At 33.6% G+C, this 25,239-nt stretch overlaps 1 protein-coding gene across 1 annotated transcript in view; it reads right to left on the bottom strand.

The window, feature by feature from the left end:
* LOC118742786 (serum factor response D) overlaps nt 1-16,522 on the bottom strand; it is a 68,552-nt gene extending 52,030 nt beyond the window's left edge. Inside the window, exon 1 of the mRNA XM_036475130.1 lies at nt 16,466-16,522. The gene's annotated coding sequence lies outside the window, so the exon portion shown is untranslated. The remainder of the gene's footprint in view (nt 1-16,465) is intronic.
* Between the last annotated feature and the right edge of the window lie 8,717 nt (nt 16,523-25,239).

Below are 25,239 nucleotides of genomic sequence, written 5' to 3'. Positions count from 1 at the left end.
ATTGACTTTTTGAAATAAATAAATATATAAATGATAAAAAATCGCACGATCCCGGTGGTCAGCGGTCGATCGCGGGCGATAACAGTTAGCTAACTTTCGGATCCGATAGGTATATATACTGAGCGGTCACTGTTCTTAGGAAAACCTAGGTACCTAGACCAGAGCTCCTGTTAAAAATCGACTATCCGGCTATTTGGTTAGACGTCGAGTTGATTAGTAACTCTTTTGCCGGTTGAATAGCAATTATTCGATTAACCGCTCGAATTCGACTAACCGTTTACCTTTGACTTACCGTTCACTATCGAGTAGTCTGAAAATCGACTAACAGAAATTATTCGAATACTGACAGTTTTTCACCATAAAGTTACTTATTGGCGCGGTTGGGTTTTGTCAATAAGCATAGGTACTCAAAAAATCGAAAAAACAATGTTTACCGAAAACTTTAACACTCAGGCAATACGTTTGATGATTGACAATCTTTTCCTTCTACCGTAAAAATGGCATGGAGCGAAATGTCCTTGAGTTATTGACAATTCCTAGAACCGTTTTTCGGACAGGAGTTTTTCCATACATTTTCCATATACGTAAATATGGATTTTGTTAAAGCCACTATTACCATGTTTATACCTACGAAAAGGTCGCATTAACATGAAACCGATTTGATTCAACACACATTTATTTCTGACGTTTATTCCTCAGTCTTTATAGCGCACTCGATTAAACCGTATTGAAAGGTAAATAAACACCGAACTGAGTCACAGCGCTTTATTTGTCGGTATAAACAAGGTATATGTCTATTCAAGTGCTAAATTCAAAACTCATAATTTTTCAAAATGGGTTCTTGAAAAAAAAAAATAATGTGACTATTCAAGTGGAGCGGAGTATGTATGCATAAGTATATGCTTGTAAGTATGAATGTTTGCGTGTCCCTCGTGGTATAATCGTTGACACTAATCTAATAAATTTTCTTATCACTTGGCGTCCATTTGCGGTATTGAGAACCATTGCTCTTTTTATTTGTTGTTACACACTTTGGCTGCGTAAGGCAATGTTTAATCGTAATATAACACGTAAATACCCTACAGAAAAAAATTGCCAATAGATAAAAAATAGCCAACTTATAGTTAGCTTTTTTGTGGGATTTCGATAAATAACCAACTTTTAATTAGCTATGAAAAAAATAACTAACTTAAAAGGGAGTTGTAAAGTCGTGCAGGAGTCATGCGCACGTTGCCGGCAGCTATGTCTGATAGAATTCAAATATGGGTTTATCTACAAAATAATATGTAAAAAAATAAGCAAATATGTAGTGTTAAATAAACAAAAAATGTAAAAAATGCAAAAAATCTTTTTTATTTATATTTTATGTCCAAAAGTAGTTAGCTGTCGTGCAATGCAGAGGAAATCCGTTCTCACTTTTTTGCGGCCATTGTACTTCGAAAGAAATTAGTTAGTTACGGGCGAAGGAAATAAGTACAACAATAAGGTACAACTAGTTGACTGCTGAGTAGTTATAAGCTAGCTGTAAACTAGCTCCGTTTCCTGCAGGGTATGTATGTATATATGTGTGCGTGTTTGGGTTTGAATGCAAAACGCAAATTTTGATTGTTACTATTTTTGTTGACTGTCATTATTTTATTATTCTTTTATTGTGATTGCTGATATTGTGTTTGTGCCTATTTATTCTCGTGAGCCACGCGGCTACAAAGCGTGCAAGTTTGTATAGTACTCGCACATATATACATAAGTACACATACTAGTGTTGGAAAGTATCGAGTACTTTTGATGATCGAGTTCTTTAGTATCGATACTTTTAATGATCGGATATTTTTGAGAGTACTGAGTACTTTCATTAAATATTTAGTGGAGAAATCTAAACAAGCTGGTAGCACTTTATTCAAATTAAAATATTAATCCCAAACTGAAAATTAATGGCTAACTTTACTGGGTACAAGTATTGTAAATACTTGAAAATGATTGAAACTTCAAACTGATTACAATCATTTCTGAACACCAGTAAATATAAATAAAACTTACTAGGTAGTTTTGAGTATCTATTCGACACTTAATACTGAGTACTTTGAGTTTATTGGAACAGACTATTTTTAAGTACTGAGTACTTTCGAGTTCTTTGGTGAGTACTGAGTAGTTTTGAGTTCTTTTAAGTTCTGAGTACTCTCAAGTTCTGTTATGAATACTGAGTACTTTGGAGTTAAAAATCGGGTTCTGAGTACTTTTGGTATCGATACTGCCCAACACTAGTACATACACATCGCAACAGTGGTGAACATGTGTTAGCAAAACACGGCGGGCATATTTGACTGCCAGTTATTTTTCCAAATTGGAATTTCGTGACTTTTATTAGAAATGCATATAATTTTATTTAAAAGCATTCCCATTTTATGGACATGTTTCAAAGTTTAATAGACAACTACCTAAAAAACGGTTAGGGGTCATTTGATGCTGTTGGAAACATGTATATTAAATGTTTTTGTTAGTAAAATAAAAAAAAAATAAAAATGTAAGTTTAAACTGTATTTCATTTTTAAAATGAATAAACTGGTTTTAATGTAAAATTATATGTAAGTTTTTTGTTATTATTTCCGATCGGTTTGGATATTGTTGATAGGCTAGTAAAGTAATTGGGTCAATGAATACCTGTCCGTCTTTCAAGGTATGTCGATTTTTCAGTCTTAGTCTTTCTAGTGTTGAGACGTGCAGACGCCGATCCAATACGAAGACAGGTTATTGGGATCCTATTTTTAGCCACCATATAAAATTGGTGTGGATTAAACTTGACGGCTTGTTACATCCATTGGACAAACGAAATATTTTTTTTTGGTGCAATGTCACCGATCACTACGCTGGCGTGCTTATTCATGCGTATGCATTTATGTATGTTTGTATATGAACAATTTGCCACAGAGCGTCGTTTGGGTGAACTCGATACGACTTCAAATCGAGTTAGTTTTTTTCATACAAAATTTGTACTCTTTTATACTAAAATTTAATGAGCTATAAAAATGTTTAATATTTTTTCTTTTAAATCAGATGGAAAAATTTGAAATTTTTAGGAATAGTTGTTGACTTGTTTTTTTTTTTAAATATTGCACACAATTTGAAATTAGTTTTTGTTAAAGATTTTGCGCATCCTTTTGCAGTTCGCTAGTATATAGTTTTTCCGATTAGCCGGTGAACTGTGCTGTGCCCATATGATTATCAGTTGCTAAAAAATAGTTGTTCGCATTTTCTGACAAACGTATCATTTTGAGTTGTGACTCTTTTGAAGACGGTGTGCGATATGTATGTTCATATAATGCTAATTAAGTGTGGATGTGTACGACTTTAGCACGAACCGTACGTACCAGGGATGTTGCGAATATTTGCATTCGCATCCGTTATGCGAATGATTCGCATCATTTTTCAGGTTCGCATTCGACATTCGCATTCGCATCAAATGATATGAATGTGTTGCGAATGCGAATATATACATGGGCAGAGAGTCCACTCTAATATTGTTGAAATGGCTGTAAGTCTGTCTAACCAGGGTGCGGACAATATCCGGATTTTAGCTTCAGGCGCTATACGGTTAAGTAATATATCAAGCAATATTGATGGGCCTTCAACAATTACTGCTAAAAGGTCTTATAAGCAACCTAGAAATAATTTTAGTTTCCTCCAGCAAAAGCGAAGGCTCGGATGTAGAATCTGGAGACATTAAAAAATGTGAAATTAAAGCTCAATTGAAGGACTATCTTAAAGAAAAACGAGCTCAACTCGGTGAAAATCCTCTCGCTTGGTGGAAAACTAAACTAAAATACGACAAATTGACAGATCTGGCCCGCAAATACTCGAGCGCTCCACCCGCCAGCGTCCCAACTGAATGGCTGCCAAAATCGCACTTTTATAAAAAAAAAAAACATTTCAATACATTTTTGTTAAATCCTTTGCGTGTAGTTACTTCTTTTTCTCAACTAAAGTTTTCTATTCTATTCAACTGATTTATCTTATTTTATCATTGCACTTTTGTTTTGAATATGTTGTTCTTATTTTATTGCCAAATGGGAATGATTAAAAAGAATGGCGCCTTTTTTGGCACTTTTATATTTCTATTTGGCAATTTTTGGCACTTTTTCATCATCAATGTGGCACCTGATAGCTAAGGATAGTTGGCAGCCCTGTCCAAGTGACCAATTGTTCAGTGCAGCCGGCCTTATATAAGAGTCTCTAAGAAACCGCCTCATGGGAGAAAAGCAGCAAAATAACTTTTTTTGAAATATGATATGCCCATTTTGAGAATTTTGACTATTAGATTAAAACACTCGTTCAATGTTTTAATAATTTAAAAAATTTTTATGTAATAATAACGATGGCTTAAGTTGATTATAGTTTTTTTAAATATTATTCCTAACGTTCGCATTCGCGAATGTGAAAAATATGACATTCGAAATATCCCTAGTGTATACATAATATATAAATAAGTACAAAAGTAAGTTTGTATGTGGAAGTGTAAATCAAAGTTGCTTATTGTAATCCTATTAGGAATGTTGAAGCGCACCAACTGTGAACATATTCATACAAATGGATTTGCGCACACACTTAATCGCTTCAGGGACGAGGCTATTGGAGGCGCCGTTTTAAGTGGTCCATTGTTGCCGGGTATGATGACATTGGGTTCTTTTTGAAATCTACACATTTTACAAGTGCCTATTTTACTGACTAAGTTGATGCCCTAAAACTTGTTCTTATGTCCACATTTTTAGAATAATAATTTACAATAAACGTTCTACGGCGGCTAAGGATTAAAACAAAAAATGGTTTCTTTATGACTGAGCAACACTTGAGTCATTTAGTACTTTTAAAGGAATCGAATGTATGTATTTTTTAATTTTTTTACGGACACTTTTTTTTTGGCCAAGGAGACAGAAATTTTAATCTAAATTTTTTTCCGCTAAATTTTCATGAAAATACAACAAAAAACACTTGGTGCAAAGTTTGCAACTTTCTAATCAGATTTTTATGAACCCTAATCAAAAGTATTTTCAAAACTAAAGCTTTTATAAAACTTCTGCATTTTTTACACGCATATTTAAATACATATATTATATCCATATATTGTGTATAACTAACTCAATTACGTGGCATTTCTGCTTAATTTTTGAAATAGTTTTGAAAGAAAGCCTTTTCAAACCCATTCGGATTAATACACTTGTTTTAACAATTCATTTATTAAATAATTTGAATATAACTTTTTAAAATGGTGGCAACTCTCCTCAAATAACTCGAAAATATTCTAAATGTTCGAATCAAAGATTTCTTACTACTATTTCGTTTGGCACCAATATTTTAATATTTGGTATAACTTATTCATGATTTAATTAGTTGCGTTTTTTTTTTTAAACAGGTGCTAAAGCTTTTAAAAATATTTTTAAAATAAAACCTTCTGGAACCTCTTTCGGCTGGCACCCACATTGTGATACATATTAATTTAAATTGCATTTGATGTTGTTAACAAATGGCAACCCGCCTATATGTAGTTAAAAGTTAGTCGTTTTTAAAAACATTTTCATTGATACCCATATTTTACATAATAACTGATATAACTTATTAAATAATTTGAATATAATTTTTTAACAAGCGGCAACCCTTTCCAAAAAATAAAACCTTATAGCACATCTACAGGCCAAACGCTTTAATTTCTCATCCTAATCTTAATCTTAATCTTAATCGTAACCAACTACTCCCGCCATCCGCTACCTTCTTTTGTCGTTTTTTTTTGGCTTGGAGTTAGAGCCCAGCGAGTGTGTAGCTTTTTCGTTACATCGTGCAAATCTCCTAGAATTGCATCTTTCCTATGAGCGAATTTACGTAAAGTTTTACACGCAATGACCATAAAGAGTTACAGTGGTGGACCCAGCGGGCGGTTTTGGGGGTTAAACTAAATACATAGACGCCATATTATACAAAAACCCCCCCGTTGGATCTGTCACTGAAGAGATACAATAGACTTATCATGGGCTTAAATATAATTTAGTGGCAACAAGAAAATACACCATTTAGTACCACCTGATTATGCCTAATCTTGAAAAGACTTGTCCTAGTACGTGTAATTACTTACATATACATACATACATACCTATGTTATAGCTCTTCAGGTACTTGGACGGGGGATTGTTATTTCCCTTAATTAAATTTTTGTAATTTTCCCCCTTTGAGTACAATTTATAAAAAGATTCCGATTGCTAAGTTACTATATATTTTACTCGTAATGCATATGTATATATATGATTTGGGATTTATGTTCTAAAATTTACCTGCAAGCTTTTTACACTTTGACAAAAAGTATGCTACTTGTGCACATGTGGCCTCAATACACTAAAAGAAAAACACATAAGTTAAGTAAGTAGTATCTTTGTCACTAAGCGCAATACTGCGAGATTTTTGACTTCCCCAAGGTGTCATTTCATGGCATCACAGCGCCATTAATTTCAGATGTAATGCGGTAGCTAATTGCAACTAGGGTGCAGGGTTGAAGAGATGTGCACCTACTTAAACTGATATCAAGTGCTTGTGCACTCAGCCGCTTAACGCTATTACAAGATCAAAAAAAAAATATATATAAAATAATGCACACAAAACAGCTTACATACGAGTATAAGCTGCTTGAGTATATTAGAAGCTTTATACGTACATATCGTCACCTGAAATGCAAAAAGACGTAGCAAACATCGTCACTGAAATGAAAAAAGTCGAGACGAATATTTTTTCTTTTCATAAAACTATGTGGGGATTTGCAATTCGCTGAAATTCATCATATCAATAAAAGTGAATTTTTATTAGTTACGTCTTTTTGCATTTCAGCGACGATGTTTGATACGCCTTTTTGCATTTTAGGTGACGATATGCAGTAAATTTCTTGCCACGTGGAGGAGAGGCACACCTGTAATAGTTGTTACAAAACGACATACCAACATTGACACATATCGCCAACAATAGCTTCAGCGTATGCAGCAGTAGCAACTGCATGGATAATAATAAACTTTCAAGGACTTTCTAGTTACAATGAAGCGCGTGTTATTGCTGTTGGCTAAGTTTTTGTTTGCAGTTGGGGTTCGAGTGACACCTTTTCACACTTTTGCATAGTTGCGTTTTATTTGTTTAAATGTTGAATGCCTGTAAAATTTATATGTCTTTGAAAAAAAAATGCGAACATTTGTGGCATAAACACAGCAGCGCTGAATGCTGTTTGCACTTTTGATGTGCTTATATATTTTTTTGCTTTTTTGCTTCACTAAGTACTGGATGCAAAATTAATTCCTAGAAGTCCTGACAACTGCGGAAAAATTCCGAAAAATCCCGAAAAATCTCCAAAAAATTCTCAAAAAATCTTGATAATCACAAAGAATTTCATTATTTTAACTCTTAAATATAATTGCAATTTTATTTTACTTTTACCTTACTTTCTTTGATTTTAATATACTTTACTCGATTTTACTTGATTTGACTTTATCGTACTTAGCTTTACTTAGTCTAAGTTTCATTTACTTTACATTACTTTTCTTTGTTTTACTTTATTTTACTTTACTTTAATTCACTTTACTTTACTCTACTTTACTTTAATATATTTTATTTTATAAACTTTATTTTATTTTTTAATTCAATTAAATTCTTCTATTTTGTTTTAATTCATTTAATTTAAACTTTTTTATACACAACAATTTTATTGAGTTTAAGACAGTTTTTTATGAAAAATGGTGAGGAAAACTACAAAAATTTACACGTTCCTATTTAATGTTTTTAGCTAAACTTTATACAATTTTTTATAATTTTTTTTTATTTCTCATTTTATTCTTCATTTTCTTTTTTATTAAATATTTTTGTTTTATAAACTTTTTTATTTCTTGGTTTTTTACATAATATAATTTTTTATGTTATTTTTACTGATGTTAATAAATTTTTTTATTTTTTTTTATGTTTTAATTTAATTTGATTATTTTATTTTACTTTATTGGCGCTTTCGATGATTATCACTTTAGGTGCGACATGGCGTATGAGTAATGCCGCTGAGAAGGCATGCAATTATCACAAACCAGCCACTTATTTGGCGCAAAGAACTTTTCACGCGTTTTTAGCATAAAAAAACAACAACAAAAAAGTGCTTCCTTTTTCCACCAACACAAAAAAATATCGCAAGCAAGGCGCGCTGCAACAACTACCATTGTAATTTCCGTTTCCTGCCAACCAACATCCGTTTGCGACACTTGCGAGAGAAAAATATTTTTCTGCTTGCCTACACTGCTATCGCACAACCAAAAGCAAAGTGTGCAAAAGCTTTAACAACAACACAAACGCCAACACAAACTCAAACAGCAGTAACTGCAATTCGCAAGCGTTACATTTCATTTCATTAAAGTCCAAAGCCCTCGTCGCCGCCGCTTTAACTGTGAAAACCGAAATGTGATTACCATCCTATATCGCTTTTTGATTGCATTCACAATATCTTTTTGCTGCTCCGGGCATGCGTTTTTGTTTGTTTTGCAATAAGAGCAAGTTAAGTGTAAAAGTTAGATTGCGCTTTCATCGCTTTTAATTGCAATGAATTTTTAAATTTAATTTCATAGAGGAAATTTGTTTATGAAATACTAAATATATGGAAAGGTTTAATAAGCTCGTTCAAAAATAAAAGCTTATCACATACTTAACTAAAGATGAGAGATTATACATGTATTGTCAAGAGCAAGGAAAGTGAATGCGTTTTGGAAGTTTTATTAGAAAACAAGGCTGTAACCAAGCCGTAGATGGAAATCTGCTAACAGACGTCCAGGGTACATTTTAATATGCATTCACCCAACCCCAGAAAGATAAGGTGAGTTGTTGCTGTAAGGCATACAAACGACAAAGTCACAAGAGCCGACGGTATACTGTTTGAGCTGTTTGAAGCTGGCAGCAAAGAACTGGTGGGGCACACCTAGATTTAAATAGCGATCCACTAAAAACAATTTAGGGTGATTTTCATGCTTTAACAAAAACTTTACAAGTCACACTTTCAAACCTTATACAAAACTTAGAAGAAATAAGTGGAAGTTTTGGGCGGCTAAGAATTCGCATTGATTTTTAATAATTTTTTTTTTGTTGTCGGCGTTTTTCACTTATTTCCATATAAACATGAATTTCTTGTTGCAGAATATGCGCAAGACCGTTCGGGGGAAAAAATAAAAATAGTTATTTATATGAAAATACCACAAAAGCCGTCAGCAAAACAAAAAATATATTAAAAATCAATGCGATTTTTTAGGCGCTCAAAACTTGCACTTATTTTACTAAAATTTTATAAGCCTGTTAACTGCATACCCGAAAAAATTCTAGTTAAAAGCTCGAAACTTAGATACAAATTTGTGGAATTTTTCCAAACTCTATATCGACTGCTGAGTGGAAGATCGACCTATCTCGGCAGCCAGTTCGAAAACGCCCTATCTCAAAAAACTTTTCAAGAACGCCCTATTTCAGAATTTTATTGAAAAACACCCTATCTCAGAATTCGCCCTTTCTTACTTCAAAATGTATTGAAAATGTGCTGATATAGGACGTTTTCGAAACGGCAGCTGAGATGGGGCGGTTTTGAAACGAATTCTGATATAGTTTTCTTGAAAAGTTTTTTGAGATAGGGCGTTTTCGAACTGGCTGCCGATCTTCCATTCAGCAGTCGATATAAAATTTGAAAGTGTGATTTATATGGTTTTTGATAAAGCATGAACCATATTTGTATAAAAAAAATTTTAGCTTCAAAAACATTCAATATATTAAAAACGAAACACCATTCATCAATTATTGACCGTGACTGTAAGTTTAGAAAAAATGCGAATACTGTCAGAGTTCCCAAAAATCCAACGAGAAAAATTTTTTAAAATTCTGGTTAAAAAGCTCGAAACTTAGATACAAATTTGTGGAATTTTTTTAATGGTTTTTGATAAAGCATAAACCATATTTGTATAAAAAAAATTTCAAACAATTTTTAGCTTCAAAAACCTTCAATATATTAAAAACGAAACACCATTCATCTATTTTTGACCGTGACTGTATGTGTAGAAGAAAAGCGAATACTGTCAGAGTTCCCAAAAATCCAACGAGAAAAAATTGAAAAATATTCAATGTTTCTTATTTGTACAACAACTGTTCGGTAATTTTCATCACTGGAATCAATTACATTTTGTGGTTATACGCTTTAGAGCACTAATTAAATGCCATCAAAAAAATAACCATGTAACTAATGCAACTGCAATCGATATAAAAACAAAAACTGTTTTCAATTGAAATTTATTTAGCAGCTCGATGTCAAGCCGCATTAACCGCTGAGTTAATTGAACGTGAGCTTAACGGTAACATGAGCCACGCGATCCTAATCAGTGTTGCCAGAACTTTTTTGGACCAATCGGCTAAATTGGGAAAATAACGGCTAAACTGTTTCATTAAATTTCGTATGTTTTATTTAAATAAGTCACAAGTAGAAAGACTAGTAAATTCATTAAATTATTTTTGGCTAACAAAGGTTATACGGAGTTAAGCTTTACATCACAAGTCATGTGTGTATTACTTAAATATAAAAGAAGAGATAAATTACAAACTTATTTATTTCGATTTAGGAAACCCGACAATTACTACGACAAAGAAATTGACACGTATGTTGCAGAAAGTCGGAATAACAAGAAATGTAGATGTAGATCCTGTTTTTTGTTCTTCTGAAAGAATATTAAAAATTCTTTAAAAATTTATTGTGTTTGAAATGCAGCCGTGGGCACCAGCTGACTAGGAAACTTGCGAATTCCTGCAAATTGGCGTTCGTGCACTTGAGAGAGCATCTGGGAGAATTTTTTCTTACTCTCTGATATTTTGAGTGATAATTCTTGCTGGATTTTCGACGAACAAACCTATTGTCTTCCCAGAGCAATTTCCTTTACATCGAAATTTGTGCTCTTTTATTTTCATTTTGACACATTTCAGTGTTGGTTCTTTTACATTACATTCCCACTGCGCTAAAATCTGAGAATTCGACCTCGAAATCTTAAAAACCTGTTTAAGTGTTTCCATTGCGCTTTCTTTGGATTTCGTTGACATTTGCTAATTAGTGTTTGTGATTGATTGGGTTGGTTTATGTAGAGAATTTTGACATTTCAGACGAAGTAGGCTGCAGTGTTGAACTTTTTAGTATCTAAAGGTTTGTTCGTTTTACATAAGTATTTCGATGGAATTTCGTTGAAATCTGATTGAAATCCAAGAAACCGAGATGTTGAAAATATGTGGGAAATCCACCTGGATTTCAAAAGATTTCGTGAAATCTCGCGAAATTTCAGATTTCAGTGCAGTGGAAATGTACTATCACTTCAAGTTGGCTTTGGTTTTTGCTCAATTTAATTTAAGACTTTTCGGATTAAAAACATCGTTTTTCAATTTTATATAACACAACCTGACATGCAACTTTTCTCCAAGATAAGGCTAGTGCTATTTCTAACGGACGCTTAAATAAAAATGGAAATATATATACGTATGTATTTGAATTTTAAGAAAAAATGGCAAATAGCAAAACAAAGGCAAAAAAAGGATATTTTTCTTTGCAAAACGGCCAATAAATCGGCTGCCGGCTAAAACGAATTTTCTCTGGCTGTTTGCTATCGCAACCGGCTAAATCTAGCCGGGAAACACATAATCTGGCAACACTGATTCTAATGCCCGGGGTTTGTTAACTATTTATTGCTTGATTTGCTATTTTTGAATGACTTAATTAGCTATGGGTTTTTTTTTGCTATGCATTGTAATTTTCGCAATAGTTCAGATTATATACACAGTGCAATGCATTATTTAGAGATGAAAGTGAAAACAAAAACAATATAGCGAAGGTGAGTGAGGTGAGGTGAGGCTGGTAGAAACCTTACACTGAAGATTTCAATTTAATCAATTAATCATCTCGCATACATTTGTAGCAGTAATTGTATTGAAGTGTACACATGTATGTATGTATTTGTGTATAAAGGTTTGTTGCTGCTTCGTCGCAGCAACATCATAAATCAATCATCGAAATATTACGTAACATACATAAATAATCGCCAGGCGGTTTTACATGAAAGAAACATTGTCTGTGTTTAAGCAACAAAAAATGCTAAGAGTACCACACTTTCAACACAAATTAATGCAACAGCAGAAGCGCAAGCACACATGTGGAATTAAAAATTAAAAAAATACATATATTTGTAAGTATTACATAAATGATTGCATACTTTTAATTTATGACATAGTAGGTGGCTCTTCCATCGATGAGTAAGCAAATTAACAAAATATTATCCGTTGGCAACGATTAAGCGCCTGCTGGGCAGTTGTCCCGAAACGAAGAAGAAACAGAAAAGTAAGTGAAATAAGGATATGAACCACATACACGATAATGTGCGAAAATTCGCTTGAAACTTAGATATGCAAATTGCATGTTTATTACTCCGACAAGTATAAGAGCAATCAATACTGAATCAACCAGGGGAAAACTTAATGCAACTAGTAATTTGCAACAATCGCTTGGTGTGAACGGCCTTTCAACTAATCGCTTCCAATGAAGTTGGGGACTAGATAACTTTTGATAAAACTAATCGCCTCTAAAATTGCCTGAAAAACCGCCTCATGTGAACACCAAATTACTTTCGCTTGCATACCTTGCACACATTTATAAAAAGTCCCGTTTCGCAGTATCTCCATTTAAAAATAATATAATTTTTTACAGTTAAGTATTTTTTGAAACAGTTTTCCAATTAAATTAAGGAATTCCGTGTATTATGTGTACCGTTGTACACCCCGAGGCAAAATGATACGTACAACAAGAGCCGTGAATTTCTCACTTTGTACAAAAATTAGAAAAATTTGAAAAAGTTGCACAACAACAATATTCTGGATTAAAGTGTATACAAAATACCGTTGATTTTGGAAAATTTTTTGCTGACAAGCCCAGTAAATTAAAAAAATTTTTAGCAGGGAACTTTTGATCTAGTTTACTTCTATTTGACACGTAGATCAAGGATCCACAGTATTGCCCCTAAATTTCATATGGGAACATTCCGCCATCTTGGATTTTATGTTTTCTTTTAGTTTTTTTTTGCATACGTATGTACATACTAAAAATATTTTATATGGCAAAAACTATTACATATATATAAAATCGTTAAAAACACCAATTTTTTTATCGAATAAGATTATTTCTCTCCAAAAGTAAAAAAAAGTAAAATGATGATGCTTATTTAACTTTAAAACTATTTTTTCATAATGTGTGTGATAGGGTTAACAACACATAAGATATACGGGCATGTTCAGAAATTCGAAATTTGGAAATCGACTCGGTTTGCCAAATATTTTTTAATTATATCTGATGAAAAGAGTGAATATTCTAATTGAAACCCGTAAAAGAAGCAGCAGCGATATGAAATAAATCATTTTAATGCGAGACTTGTAAATTTTTGGGTTAAAAACCATCGAAAAAATTATCGAAATGGAATCGATTTCAAATTTTCGAATTTCACAACATGCCTGATAGTAAAATAATACATTTTTGTATATAGAGATACTATTATCGGTTAAGACAAAGTAGTAGTCAAATTTTGAAGTGAAATATGCATCGTTATTTTATAATTATATTGACTAAGTCTTCCATAGAACACGGCTTATATTGAAAATTTTAAGCTTAGGCTTCAATCTTTCTATAGCTTTAGTAAAGGCGGTTACAAGACAAAAGCTTCTTCTGGCCAATAATGTTCTAGAATCTAGTTAGTTATTTCATATACAGTGAAACCTCCCTTGGGCGGACACTCACCGTCAGTCATTTTTTGTCCGCCCAAGAGAGGTGTCCGCTCAATGGAAGGGAAGCTTATTTTTGAACTTTTAAATGTTTTAATTAATTGAATAGTCACTATTTTTTATTTGAATAAAAGATATTGATATTACATCGTTCAAACAAAAATGTGCATGTATTTTTTCAAAAGTGCATATTTCACTTATGTGCGTAAGTACATATTAAGTAATAACAAAATAAAAATAAGTATTACATTTCAGTCCATAAACTACATAAAATCATAAATTCATTACGTAAAAAACTGGGAAATTGTCGATTGACGTAACTTTTATTTTTAATTTTTTTCAGTGTCAGTACCTTTTTCATCAAAAGTTTTCATGTTTTTATCAGTAACAAAATCCAACGAGAAATCTAAATTTTCGGTCCATGTTTTATTATTATCTATTGTTATAAATTCATCAGAATTGGAATTGGATTCTCCAAGGGTTTCTGATAATTCAAATAACGAACATAAACCACTGCGCAAATCAAACTAAATGTGTGCATAAAAATCACATTTTATGCGGGAAGTCCCCCTTTTCCATTTAGTAATCCGCCTATGAGGAGTCCGCGTCCGCGCAACGGAGGTTTTTGTTTGATTTGTTACGAAAAGAAATCTTAATGTCCGTTGATAAGAGGTTCGCGTCCACTCAATAGAGGTTTTTGTGTCAATTTTATGCAAAATAACTATCCGCGTCCGGCCAAGAGAGTGTCCGCTTAAGAGAGAGTAATTTGTTCCGAAATTTATACTAAAAACTTGGTATAGGAAAAAATGTCCGCCCAAGGGAGGTGTCCGTCTAATAGAGGTGTCCGTTAGGAGAGGTTTCACTGTACATACTACAGCCAAGCATACAGTGGCGAGCATTAATGGTTGAATGTTTGCCACTTTTGTACTTATGTGACCATACAAATTTTTCCATTAACGCAATTTCAATCTAACTTTTTTTGTTTTATAGAACATTTATTCTTTTAACAAAAAACATAAACAAACTTCATTCAAACTTAATTGTGAAACTTGCTAAGGCGAGAAATCAAAAGTAACTGCATTCATCCAATTTTGCACGTCTCGCTTTTGTGGCTTGGTATGCCTTGAATTTACCTTTATCTGAAATAATTGAATCGCTTCATCTGTGCATCGCTTGGTTATGTCATGTTTAGCAATAGTCAGTTGAAAAAGTTCGATCAAAGCGTACGTAACTACGAAATAAAAAACATAAAATTAAAAAGGCGGTAAATATCGGAAGACGTGGCAAAAAAGATCGTGATGTTGACAAAAGATGGTCTCTCGGCGCGAGAAATTGCTAAGAGATGTAAAATATGCCACAGTACAGTCTTATGTGTTCAAAAAAGACGGGGTTTGCTGCCTACATCGAGTGTTACAGGGCGTCGTAGGTTACTCTCTGACGGAGATGCTCGCTGTATGGAACGGTTAATGAGGCGTAATAACACCATAACACCAAAATTAGCTGCGGAGGAAATAAACAAAGTAGTAAGTGAGTGGACGGCTCGTAGAGCTCTTCAACGAATCGGTTTGATCTCATCAGTCAAGAAAACAAAACGGGCTTTGTCTGACTAAAATTTAAAAGCAAGGTTGAAATTTTGTAACGATTGCAAAAATTGGAGCGTCGATGACTGGAAACGAGTGATATGGTCAGACGAAACAAATAAATCGCTTCCAGTCAGATGGAAAAAAATACTACTGGCACCGTCAACAAGAAACGCTTCAAAAGCATCAGGTAAAGCAAACTGTGAAGCATGGCGGAGGCAGTTTAATGGTATGGGGCTGTTTTACTTGGTGGCATGTTGGCCCATTAACAAAAATCAATGGCATAATGAAAAAGGAAGATTATCTTCATATTTTAAGAACAAATTTGCCCGATTTCGTCGAGATGAGCGCATATCCTGAAGATGAGGTCTTATTCCAACAATACGGGGACCCTAAACACACAGCGAAAATCGTGCAAAATTGGTTATCTGACCAACGTTTTAAAGTCCTGAAGTGGCCTGCTCAAAGCCCCGATCTCAACCCAATCGAAAATTTATGGGCAATTTAAAAAAAAAGGTTGGCGGTATATGAGAGGGCCCCCAAAAATATGGACGAACTTTGGGTTAGAGTTCAGGAAGAATGGACAAAAATACCGAACCAGACCATAGAAAAACTAGTGGGAAGCATGCCAAAACCCATTAAAAGTGCCCTGAAGAATAAGGGATTATGGACAAAATATTAATACTCGTTATTTCTCTCACGTGCAAAATTGGATGAATAAAGTTACTTTAAGTTTTTCGCCTTAGAAAGTTTTATATTTAAGTTTGAATAAAATTTGTTTATGTTTCTGTTAACAGAATAAATGCTTTATAAAACAAAAAAAGTTTGGTTGAAATTGCATTAAAATAAAAAATTTTTTGGGCACATAAGTACAAATGTGGCTCACATTCAACCATTAATGCTCGCCACTGTAGGTATAAAGCTCTCTCTTGTCAACGCTAAATTAAAAATAGTTCATATTTTTTAAAGATACCAATATTTATTTAGCATACTTTACAGTTTAAATTAGAATTTGAAGACATCACAAATTTTGCATTTAAATTTTAGTCATGTTTGCTTACCTGTTAATTCCAAAAATTTGAGTCAAGTTCGAAATTACGCTTAGTTTTCGAGCTGCAATTACAGAAAAGATAAACTAATTAGTTAATATACATATAAAGGTTTCAAAAATGGTATGTGCATATTTAAATGCATGCGAAAGCAAGCGATTTTTAACCGACTTAAAGTAAATAAATAATTTTTCGGTCGAGGAAAGTAAATAATCGGAATAGGAGCTTAAAAAAGTTTCGACTCGTGAGCATTAGCTTGGACAACGCTGATTTAAATTTAAGGCATTCGTTTCTTATCAATATCCCACTAAGTAACGCCTAGTAACTTATTGGACTTTACTTGTTCTTGGTTGGATGTCAAATTAAAAATTCAGCTCTTAATTTTTGTTAAATTTAACATGCAAATCTGTAAAAGATAAACAGTAGGAATGAGTATTTGCTAAACTAGAAGAGCCTCAGTTCTTAAGTAAGCAGAAATTTTCTAAGATAAGTTTACGCGCACTGTCAGCAGCTTTGACAACAGCAAAGTGAAAAATGATGTTAAAGTACATAATTATGTGTACTGTGTGTTGTATTTGCGTATGCATGGCGCACATTGCTCCTGCCTGATGTTCTGATAATCTCACCCATTAACCATAAATGCGGGAAGTCGGTAATTTCCTTAGTTGTTTTGTTAGTAAATTTTCAGTGTAATAACAATCAGTACAAAAAATAAAAGGTAACAAAGAAATAAAAAAGAAAGAATAGGAGGGGAGAAGACAACAAATATTTTAAGCTTTTACCGTTGAAACCCATTACCGGCGAATTTTCGCCAAGTAGAGTGACGACGTCAGCAACTTTCGCCCAAAAATTTCGCTCAGTAAAACACAACTACGACGACAACGAAATCAGCTGCTTATGACAAGGTGCAATAAACAATTTTTAAAACAACAAGATTATTAATTTTGAATAAAAACGAATGCAGTGTTTTTGAATTTCGATTTAAAAACCTGAGAATATTTAGCATATGGCCCCAATGGATCGTATTTTGCTGCTGCCGCCAGCGACGACAATAAAAATAAGTCCATCGTCGCGAACAGTCATCGGGCGACGAATTCGCCGTTCGCCGGAATTGTCTTTTTCAACGGTTATGCCAACAAAATAATTTTGTGCCAAATTTCATACACAACATATCCAAGCGAATTATTTGTATAAATTGAAAATTGCAACTAATAGTATACGCAGTTTAACATAAAGTTGTCAAATCATGTGTGAGTACTCTGTAAAAGCAAAATATCTGATCACTTCATTGATAGAGGATTTAATTTCAGCTAGAATTAGTCATTTGAAAGAGCCATAAATAAAAAGAACTACGTGGAAAACACTCTTTGAACGGACATAGCGCCTGAAGATAAATACAATGAAGCTGCCTTGTAGTACAGCCGAAAGTTCTACAAAAACCACCATAAACACTAAAATAAACCACAAAAATTGGCTTAGACAAAATAATCGATGCGAACTTCTTCAAGTCAGAAATGTCTGAACAGCTTGCGAGAACGATTGTGCTGATTCTATCTCATCATTCGGACTGCTGGGACAGTGTAAATCAGTGTACATATATCTAGTTCACAGCGTGTATCTCAATGGAAGGGTTCTCTGCAAATGTCCCCCTAAGATTGACAGCTGCCGTTTGCAAGCCTCAGGAGCTCCTCCTTACCTTCGTCGATCCACACTGGGCCTTACAATTGCAAATGAGCAGAGTAGTCTGCAAGAAGAATATATCTTGCCAACAAGAATGCAAAGCCCGCTAGTGCTAGCAGAGACAGATGGAGCCCTCCTCTAAGATGGAAAGGCCAGGTGAAGAAGGACTTGGCATCTCCAATTGGTGTTAGTTGGCACAGAAGAGAAACATACCTCCTCACCTTTTTCATTTCAGGACGCAATTACCGGCTTAGTATTTGGCCACGGCGCTGTAGTCAAAATTTACAATTCAATTACCTACACAAAATACACTTATCAAGCATATATGTAAGTGAAAAGAGCTCCTATAGGTATTTATTAGAATTCAAAAACAAAAATAAATAATAAAAAACCATTAGCTGTAATAAATACTCGATATTCTCTCATTATACAGCTATAGCCGAAAATCCTGCTACGCATAAATATGATGCTCCGAAGGGAATGAGAGATCTTTAGCTTCTGAATTTAGGCTTATCTATTAGTCTTCCACAGTTATCGAAAACTCAATTAAATCGGAGCAAACTATTTCTGTTTTAAGGCTATTGTCGCATAAGAGTTGATTGAGAATCTCTTCTTGTTGAAAAGTGAGTTGTGGTGGAGCTTGGGCATTAAAGGGATCTCGGATACAGGCGAACTTTTCGACATTGCCTTCGGCAAAATATTTTGCAAATCATTAAGAGCGCTTTGAAAAGTGTTCTGTCGAAAGAGCCAGCATAGCGTGGCTTATGAAACATTGAACCCATTTAAGGTCGCGACTTTATGCAATTCAGGGAAACAGTCTCGACCGATATGCTCATAAATTTTTCTTATCCAAAATTGCAAGACGCTTGCACGTGAAAGCTGTCGCGAACTGCAGTAGAACAGTAGAGGGGTCGTTTGATCAGTTTCCATATCTAGGCACGAGTTTTTGAATAATCTGGCTCGCAGGGGCCAGACCCTAAGTAGTTTACTACATACATATTAGGTACGTTTTAATATACGACTTAATTGAGGACTCATCAATTTCGATGGAAGTACATCTCAATGGATGATGGAATGAATCCACATAAGAACTCTTGGAACTCTTGGCTTAGGCGGTTACAGCTTCAAACAAGAAGAAGAGTCCGCAAGTACTCGCAGGTATTTATTGTCCAGTGGGGCCCTCTCACGGGTATACATTTTAGCCGATTCATACGCCATTCGTTGGCATACGTAAAAGTTACTTGTGTTCCAGCAGCAGTACGATTTGCAGGCTTTGCAGGATTTAGTCTGAAAAGCGTACCAGCAGAGAAATTTCCGATAACTGAGAGCACTTTCGTGAGAGTAAAAGATGCTTACACATAGTTAGAAGTTGCAGGATTTAGTCCGAAGTTTTTCGTCCTGCAAGTTCATGAAAACTGTTAAATGAAGAGCAGTGTTACATTCTTAAAAACCAATTGAAAGAGCTGATGCAATTTATAGTAAATATTTTTAGCAGAGTAGAAGCCGATTGCACCAAAATGACGAAACCTTTTGAAAAGTAAAATGTTGTGTGTAAGAATTTTTGCCTGAATAAATATTCCTGCGGACAAACATCTGACATTTATATACTTGCAGGAAAGATGGCTTTATGCGTTCCAGCAGTTTTTCTCAGTTCTTCACCCGCTGCTCTCTCCTGCGAGAGATATTTTGCTTTTTGACAGCTCTACAGGTTTTAGTCCAAAAATCGCTGGAACGCATCTATTATGACGCAGCAAAAAGAGAGGTGAGTGAGCCTAAGATTTTCCATTTGGATGATAAAAAAATTAAGTTTTCTAATGCGTGCTTTGGTACTTTTAGTACTTATGTTATTCTAAGTTGTTGACTATGTATAATGAAATTTATGTCAAGTGCTGGTAAGTGAAGAAACTCTTTGTGACTGAAGCCGTTTCATGGTTCTTACTTGGTTTTTCTCCAGTTATATACAGAATAGCAGGCGGTATCCAAGCAATTAAAAATACACAAAATAATACGTTTGCCGATCATAATCGTATTCGTTCTCACAACTACCGTTAAGACCAGACTATTAAGATAAGTAAAAAGGTTTCATTTTGAGAATTATGTTACCACTGGACAAAAATTTCGCCAGTGTGAGCAGATAGATTGGCGAAGTTTTTTGCAATATTGCAATAAATATATCAAACTGAAGAGGTATAAGAAAGTTTACTTCCGAAAATATATTTGGGAAGGGTTGCAACATGTTTGAAAAATTGATAAAATAACTAAACTAAATTGATAAAATAAATTAAATATGTATTGCAATACGGGCATCAAACAACACGAAAATACTTTTAAGGAGCAGTGAAGCACGCCGGGTATTTGCTAGTGTTCTATAAACTTGTGCATTGCAAGCAATTAATAATGGTTGTGAAGCCGAAAAAACTTAAATTCTCAATTCCAAACGATGTGGAAATGCTAGACATCGAATTTTTATCTGGCCATTTTACATGTTACCACATACTATATTCATAAATAATATATGAACGCTATTAAGGTCAGTAATAAAATTGAGGTCACATTGTGTTGACATATTTTAACTGCTGTGCAGCATGCCAGCCGCTCGACCACCAACCGCCATGCCATGGCCAGTCTGCCAACTGACAGAGGAGGCCAAAATGGCATTTCAGCGCCAAAAGATGAGGAGACAAAAAAATCAATATAACAACAATCAGGGCTGCCAACTATCCTTAGCTGTGAAGTGCCATACTGACGATAAAAAAGTGCCAAAATGTGTCAAATAGAAAAATAAGCATGCCAAAAAAGTTGAAATTTTTTCTAATTCTTCCTATTTAGCATTAAAATTAGAAACACATTCCTAAAACAAAAGCCCAATGCCAAAATAAGATAAACCCGTTGTAAACACTATTGAAATTAGAAAATTTAACTTGAGAAAAAGAAGTGCAAGCAAAGGATTTCACAAAAATTAATTGAAATATTACTATTTTTCAAATGTGCCATTTTGGCGCTTTGTGCCAAATTGAAAAATCAAGTGCCATTAGAAGCAAAATAGGGCCAAATATGGTACGGTTTGAGCCAAGTTGGCAGCCCCGATAACAAATGTGTGATTAAACGAAATGACGCTGGTGGTGCTGAAAGAAAGCAATGAGAACAATGAGATGAGACTATGATTTCCAGCAGACATCGTAAATAATCTTTGTAAAACAATGAGGTGTTGAAGAGCCAAAGCGAGATGCAGCAAAGAGAATGAGAATAAGCTTACAAAGAGATGAAAGTGCAAATAAGTGGACAAAACCAGTTGGGTAAACCACGGCTTTCGTATTCTTGTAAAATAAGTATTCAGATTATATGTGAGAGTAAGGAGATACCTTGTAGAAAATGCTGTCTTGAGCTGCGACTGCGATTGACGCTCACTAAAAACTTGATTTAAATTAAATTAAATCAAGTATAATATGAATAATATAATATGTTCAAAAATGAAGATAAAAAATTTGTCGAAAAAATAAATATGCAAAAATTAAGATTATTATAGGTTTGTTCCACACGAGCCCGCGGCATCCCGTGGGCGTCCAAAACAGCGCAGAAAGCGTTCCTCATGCTAGAAAAATGAGTAAAGGAGAACGAATACCTTCCACTTTTAGATCGTAAATGTCTTCTTCTTCGTGCCCGAAACAGCTGGGACTTTTTTTGCGGGCAGAAATGTGTAAGAAGTCAATTTGAAATAACAGCTGTTGTTTGCTTACATCCGAAAGTAAATTTTGTAAAACACAAAAATGGAAAATAGCACGAAAGTTTCAGAAATGTAGGTATTTGATAATTTTACTAGTCATATAAGATAAATACACATAAAATCATTGTTTAGAGCTGATTTGTTGATTCCGGGCACGAAATGTGTTTTTATGCGTTCCTCACGCTCTGGGCACTTTTGGCACGTGTTGACACATTTTTGACACTTGTGAGAGAGTAACTTATTTTTATGCTCTAATTATCGAAATAGCCCGGAAAGCGTGTGGAACACAAACAAAAAAAATCATGAAATAACGGTTAAACTGTGATCAGAAAAACATAAATCTATCATAAGGCTTAAGTTATGGTTTTTATTATAAAGACCATAACAGTTACGGTCCCTAATAAGAATACAGATTTATTGCCTTTGGCTTTGCGCCGGTGTTTTTTTGTTTTAATAATGGGCATGAAATAAATTCTCTGCTAGATATGAGAGTTTTTAGTCGATTTAAACTAGCTGGAGAGACCATGCGCTATTTGTATTATTTTAGATTAAAAAATAGCCTTTGTTTTTAACATTGCCACTGATTATTATTATTTTAGTTTTTCGGTCATTATTTATTTAAGAACGCCTTTTTCAATCGATCATAGATCAAATTTTTATGAATTAAATTTCATCGAGTTTGTTCGATTCTTTGAAATTTTAATTAGCAGTAACAAATGATCCATAAGAAATTCTTTAGTTATGTATATGTATTTGATCGACCCTTCCGGCTTTAATTTTTGCTTTCGATTGCTGTAATTCGCATAGATAATAAAAGGAAATCGATATTTTTAGATGTAAATTATATAAACTTAATCGACAGTTTAGGGTTAAATTTTTTTACTGGTTGCTGCAATTCGTTTAATTAGTAAAAATAATCGATATTTTTAGAAGTGAATTCCTTCAGTTATATTTGATCGACTTTTTTTTAACGATTGTTGCATTCCGACTAATGAATAAAAAAATTAATAAATAATAGACATTTATAGAAGTAAATTTCTTCATTATATATATTTGATCAACGTTTTCGTATTAAATATTTTCTACAAATTTCTGCCTTTTAATTAATGAATAAAAAAATATTCGATATTTTCAGATTACTTAGCTCTTCAATTATATTTAAAAGACATTTTCGTATTTAATTTTTTTTCTATCGATTGCTGCAATTCGATTAATGAATCGGTTTGAATTTTCACATGAAAAACTGAAATTCGATTTGTTTCTTTATGATGATGATTTAGCAGTCGCAATGGCCGAGTGAGCCAGGCACTAGAAAGCCAATTGAAAGATCCGAGTATCCTCGGGCGGCGGTTTTTTCTTTTTTTATTAATTTCTTTTTTTAATGTTTTGAAAACCAATCTATTTTAATTTCTTTTAGCTATTTAAGTTTATTTCCTAATGAAACGGATTTCCCCGCTTCATTTTGATTACCAAATAGTCTCAAAATCGATGTCCACCACGAAAAGTCACTATTAGTGACTAGAAACTGCTTACTGAATAACAGGGTGGAACATATCGGTGGATCGAGCTGAAGCAATCATCACTAATTTATTTTTGATGGACACTCGTTTCCGATCTCCTTAAATTTCGTTTTTTCGTGACTCAAATCATGAACGTCTCACATTTGTACCGTATACATATGGAAATTCGTACTTAGCATAAAAATATTATGCGATCAATGCCTCAGATTGATTAATTTGCAAAGGTCTTCTTTTATTTGCTCGATCATCTATTTAAGAACCATATTTTTTGAAATATTTCGTATTTATGTTTAAGTTTTCCTGAAGGGCGTTAATTTATCTGTGTACTTATCCTACATTAAAAATATTCGAGTGCTCATTTGCCACACGGTTATGAATCCACCAATATAGTATAGAGTTTTTGTTCTGCCAAACACTGTGCTGCTACGATGCATAACTTTTGAATGTAAAAAATATAGATATACATATGTATATATATACATATATTCGTTTACATGCCTACGAGTGTAGAAATGTAGTTTTTGTGCTATCTTGATTTTTTAAGGACAGCCCTGGGGGCTGCGAGCCGGAACAACGCGGCGCTGAAAGGCTTTTTTTTGGGATGAGCTAACATCAAACGAAATATGCAAAAACAAACAGAAATTCTTTTGAATATTTTCTATTAAAATGGAAAAAATTAGAAATATTACAGTTGTATGCAAATGGCTTGGGGGCACTCATGACATTGCCGAACCATGCATTTGCGTATGAATAGCTTTCATAAGTACATATGTATGTATGTATGTATGTAGGCAAATACAATTGTTTCTATGCCATTAATTATGGCACAGTTTTAACATTTTATGGAAATTAATTAACATTTTTTATGCAACTTTTACAAAAGAGAATAAAACACTCCCTACGGTTCGTCGAATTGGGTTGCATTTATCCATACGAATATTTAAATTTTGGAAATTTTCAATTCTTCTTTTAAACAGTTGCAAACCGTTGATATATATCCAAATATATCCCTATTTTTTATTTTGAAATTGAAATATATTTATAGGTCGCTCGAAGCACCAAAAGTTTTCCATGTATTTTATATGGGGGAAAACCCACTTTTCGTAGAAATAGTATAGAATTCTTAAAAGGCTATATTTTTCTATTGGAAAGCTCTGTTTATCTGCAGAAGATTCCCATTAATAATACCCAACTGTTTATTTAACCATTTTTTCATCGCAACTATAATTTATAGGTCCGCCAAAAACCCACAAAAACCCCCAAAAATGCAATGGGCGGACCAATAAAAAATCGTTAGTATTAAAAAATGGTTAAATAAATAATTGGGTATTATTATTGAAAGTCTCTTGAAGAGAACCAGAGTTTTCTGATCGAAAAATATTGATTTTCCAGAATTCTATACAATTTCTACGAAAAGTTGTTTTTTCCCATATAAAAATGCATGGAAAACTTTGAGCGCTTTGAGCGACCTGTAAATATTTTTTGATTTCAAAATAAAAAAAATAGGGTTATACTTTTTTCGATATCGAACAATCCTAGGGGGTGAGAGCATTACAATTCTGACTTTACTGTTTTTGAACCACCCCAATGTACATTCGTAAGGGCTTCAATAGCTTAGCGAAGTTTGTTTATAAAATTGGTATTTGATGATTAAAATTACCAGAATGTAGCACAGAACCACAAAAATTCACTTCACTGCATTTAATTTGCATGTTTACACAAGAAGTACTAGTAAAATTTTCAACAAAAAAATATTTATTATACCGGAATACATCTACATACATACTTTATGTATACATATGTATGTACTTAGTTATTCAATAGCACCGAGGCCCATTCACGGCGCCTCACAGTTTTTCTTT

This window comes from Rhagoletis pomonella, unplaced genomic scaffold (assembly GCF_013731165.1).
Source record: "Rhagoletis pomonella isolate Grant_MI unplaced genomic scaffold, Rhpom_1.0 Rhpom_scaffold_00007, whole genome shotgun sequence".
NCBI classification, from domain to species: Eukaryota; Metazoa; Arthropoda; class Insecta; order Diptera; family Tephritidae; genus Rhagoletis; species Rhagoletis pomonella.
Note: the sequence above shows the minus strand (reverse complement) of the source record. Positions and strands in the feature narration are given on the sequence as shown.